General features: G+C 45.9%; 1 long non-coding RNA gene across 1 annotated transcript; it reads left to right on the top strand.

The window, feature by feature from the left end:
* The first annotated feature begins 365 nt into the window (after window positions 1-365).
* LOC129532235 (uncharacterized) lies at window positions 366-785 on the top strand. The gene is made up of 2 exons (XR_008677882.1): window positions 366-490; window positions 598-785. It is a non-coding gene; the product is annotated as an uncharacterized lncRNA (long non-coding RNA).
* Window positions 786-4,503: the final 3,718 nt, after the last annotated feature.

Raw genomic sequence — 4,503 nt, 5'->3', positions numbered from 1 at the left:
ATATGTATTACTATATATAAATATGTATTACTATATATATTACTATATATAACTATATATATTACTATATATATATATCCGATGGCAGTGGTAGCCGGTTTGAATAACTAAAAGAGCTGTGGCCGTGGACCCGAGAATCTCTGCATTCTAGCGGGTCCAGGAAGCCCCCTCCTAACAGACTTGGAAGTGTCTGCTCCCGCTGCCTGGCCTTTTCTCGCTCTCAGCAACCGCTTTGATTTCGGAGCAAAGTTGGGGCCAAACCCAGATGCTGTCACAATTCAGAGGGATGTGTGCACACTCGGGGCAGCATGGAAATGCCACACCCCTGTTGCCTTGGCTCCCTCCAGACTTTGGGCATCAGTGAGCATGGGAGGGAGGCAGAGAGAGAACTGAGGATGGCTCCGTGTGGGCCTGCAGGTGCCCCTTGGCATGAATAGCCTGGGTGTCACGGATGGCAGCAGGAGGCATGCAGGCTCCCAAGCAAAATGGGGTGAGTCCCCAGTGAAACCCTACATTCAGGACAGGGACAGTGCGAGGCCTGGGAGCTGGGCTGCCAGTTCCACAGACCCAAATAAGAACTTATGGTGTTTTTTCCAGGCCCACCCATGGTTGCCCATGGACCAATCAGGACCCACTTCCTCCCTTCTGAAGCCAGTAAAAATCCTGGACTCAGCCAGACATGGGCAGATGTGGGGATGACCTGCCTGTGGAGAGGAGGTCCTCACTTCGGGTCTCCTGAAACCTGTTCTGCTGCTCAATAAAGCCCCTTTCTGCCTTGCTCACCCTGCAGTTGTACATGTATCTCATTCTTCCTAGACACCAGACAAGAACTTGGGACCTGCCAAATGTCAGGACTCAAAGAGCTGTAACACGAGCAGGCTGAAACAAGCCACTCCACTCACCACCTTGCAGGCAACAAGAAGAAGAAGAGCTGCAGCCCTTTGGGGAGCTCAAACTTCGGGGCTCCCTGAGCCAAGACTGTGACATCCTCTTTGGGGTTCTGTGGTACCTGGCATCTCCAGGCTTCCTGGAACCACCAAGTTCCCCTTGTCCAGATGCGGGTGCCTGCAGTGGAAACCACGTGCAGTACATCTGGTCCAGCAGCAGCCTCTCACAGAGCCAGAGCCTGGAGCTGCCCGCCCCACCACAGCAGCCAGGGTGTCTGGCTGTGCACAGGACAGACCCTGTACTTGATGACCACACACCCCTCATCGTTCCACACCTGGCTTGCCTTTAGCAGGTGTGGGATCCAGGTAGGTAGTGCAAGCTGAGCACAGCCTCATGGGCCAAGTGGGCAGAATGAACCCAGCAAGTGAAAGCAATATTCAGGCAGAAGGTGCCACCAGCCACAAAGATTTCTGGCCAGAGAAATGAAACCCCAAGGATCCCATGACATTTTTGCCAGCACATCTGGGATCTGCAAAAGTGTAGATAAAAGCAAACTTGCTGCTTTCTATCCTGTTTTTTTCAAAGTCCCTAAATTCCACAAAAGCTAAAATGAAAGAAAAATACTGGGCCTCTGTCAGCCGGTTAAAAGTGACTAGCATGGCTGCCAGACTTAAGACACGGAGGACAGGCTTGCTGGGGAGGACATTGTCGTGAATCCCCCATTACCCTCGGGGATTGGCCTGTTGGCTTTGTTCCAATACATTTTCCTTTCTTGGAGGTCTAGCCATCGTATGAGATCAGAATAAGGTCCTGGAGCAAATAAGGGCATCTGGCTGAGGTCACACCTCAGTGTTGCCTGAAGGCCCCTAGACCTGCTCCAGTCCCTGACAGGGGTTCATTAGGGTGTCAGCACTCGGACCTTCAGTCTTTCCTATTGGAATTTCTTTCTTTTTTTCATTCTTTCAAGACTGCCGTGGTTGCTATCCTCTTCTTTGCATACAATGTTAAGGGTGTTCTTGCAAATCACAGAGATGATATTACTGGGTAGAATGGGCAGTTGTCTTGGTCATCAGGAGTGTAAAATCAAAGGTTAAGAGTAGCACAGAGAAAGCAAATTGTGCCTTGGTATCTTTACATAAATTTGTGGCAGAAATGTTATTGTCATTTCCTTGGTTGCCAACTTAGTGCCAAGCACCTTGAGGGACAGGAACAAAGCATGGCTTCAGGAAGGAATCATTAATTTCAATATCATCCTGCAAATGGAACTTTCCCATAAACACAAGAGCAAATGGTCTAAGGTCCCATGTGTTCAGGCCTTCTTTGCCTTGCAGTGTAATACAGACTTTTGTCAATGCAGTATTGATTCAGCCTTCCAGTGGCCATAAAAGGAGATGCTGCAAGGGGCAATCCCAGGGCACTAAGGAAGCAAACCCAAGAGATACCTCCAGTGGGGGAGTCAACTCCACTTGCTCCTTCTTATGCAGGTTGTCTCTCAAGCTTGGCCCAACCTAGAAATCCTCATTTTAGTCAGGTCAGTCTCACTCCTGCCCCTGCAACAGATGCCTGGTGAATATGGCCCAGTGAAGATCCAGGTACCCTTTTCTCAACAGGACTTAAGGCAAAGTAAGGGGGAATCTTGGCAAGTTTTCAGATGAACTTCATAGTCATATAAAGGCTTTCCAGGACTTAACCTAAGTGTTTGAACTCTCCTGGAATTATGTCATACTACATTTGAATCAAACCTTGACTACTGCTGAAAAGCAAGCCACTCTGCAAGCCCCTCCCCTGAACTTAAGGTTTTTTTCTTGTTTTTCTTTTTTTTTTCCCTACACCATGTCAGGAGTCAGCATAGTCCTGCAAATACAAGGAATTTTTCTATGTGAGGGGTCAGGTTTTTGTTTGTTTGTTTGTTTCCTTTTGGAAAGCACCTTATTAGGTCAGGTCACCAATTCCAAGGACTCCCTTTCATTCTCTTGTTTGAGGAGGACCTGGTCCCATTGCTTCATCTGCTTATGACAGGGAAGCAATGGAAGGTCTGCCCCACAAGTTGCTGGCAGCAATTTGGTGAGGGCCACCTGAAACTTAATTTAATGAGTCCATCCACATTCCTGAGACAATGCAAGCTTCATGTTGAAGCCCTGAAATGCAGAGCTAGACCTGAGGGACCCAGAGAGAGATGATGGCAGAAGTAAAGGGGCATGGTGCAGGTGAGCATAACTAATTCCTGACAATTAAGCCCTCCCAATTTGTGGATCGAGGTCATGCTAGCATGCAAATGTTCCCAACAGTGGGAGGATAGGGCAGTGCATGAGTAAGGGCAGTGCATAAGTAAGTGTGAATATTCCTACCCACTAGGCCTCCCCACTTCATGAGTGAAGGTCACACTTGCACCCATGGTTGACACTTGCAAAGGTCACCAGGATTTGGAAATATAAAGTTATAAGAAAGAAGGGGACACCTTTATTTCTTTCCGTCATGTATCTTTAGTATTTGCTGGAAACAGAAAGGAACAAAGGGACACCTCTTTCCCCTCTTTCCAGATGGATAACCAATCATCTTCACCATTCACTCCTCTTGAGTGCATCCTTAATCATTGGAATTTTCTTGACCCTCAGACTCTGGAGAAAGAAAAAAGAAACTTTTTTCTGTTATCCTCTTCTGTCCTCTCTTTATGGAATCACATATCTGTACCACAGGACACTCCTCAGATGCATCCCCCAAACTGGGAAACATTTAATTTCCCCAAACGTTAAGCTGCTTGGCAATCTCTTGAAGAGGCCATCCATCGCTAGGGGAAAGGGAAACTAGAAGCCTGACACGCCAGCAAAAGGGTAAAAGTTCTTAGCAGTTAGACTTCTGGGTTCTCTCTGTGCAAACTGGTTGTGGGAATAGTAAAAATCACTGTATTCTCTGCTCCTCCATGAGTTCAAAGTCAGAAGTATTGGCCATTTGGCATGGCTAAGGTTGGGTAGTAAGGGATTTAAAAGGAATTCTTAAAAAAGAAGTGATATGGTTAAAAGTCAGCTTAACTTAATGTGGATATCAAAGTTGTATGTCTATTCAAAAGGCCTTTATACCATTTCTTTTCATGGACCTTGTTTTTCTGAAAAAAGGTTTGTTTCTTCTCAGTTGACTCAATTATTTCTCTCCATTTTGTCTTGCCACTCTTAATGCACACATGAGAGGCCCTAAGATATATTCTGATGGCCTGGAACTCCTTGAGACAAACAGAGGAGGTGCCACTGACCCCATATAGGGGAAAAAAAAACCTGTTTTCCTCATTGGACCCAGGAATTAGAGGTGGATGGATCCCTCTCAAAACCTGTTTTAGTCTTTCCACCATGCCTGCTTATTAGGCACCTATAAACTGCAGGTTTTCCTAGCCCTGTTTCTTGAAGGGCTCCACCTTGAGGCCAGTAATACAATTAAGAGTTTGGCAAATGAAAAATTTTACAACTACTGAATATTTTTCTGTCTCTCTGTGTAGTTATATGTGTGTTATATGTGTGATGTTTATATGAAAATGACCTCTTATTGATTGTCTTAAGAAAAAATGCATGCTTAAATCAAATTTTAAAGAAAAATAAAGCTGCAATGCCTTTTAATAATGTGAGT

Source organism: Gorilla gorilla, chromosome 11 (genome assembly GCF_029281585.2).
Source record: "Gorilla gorilla gorilla isolate KB3781 chromosome 11, NHGRI_mGorGor1-v2.1_pri, whole genome shotgun sequence".
Classification (NCBI taxonomy): Eukaryota; Metazoa; Chordata; class Mammalia; order Primates; family Hominidae; genus Gorilla; species Gorilla gorilla.
Note: the sequence above shows the minus strand (reverse complement) of the source record. Positions and strands in the feature narration are given on the sequence as shown.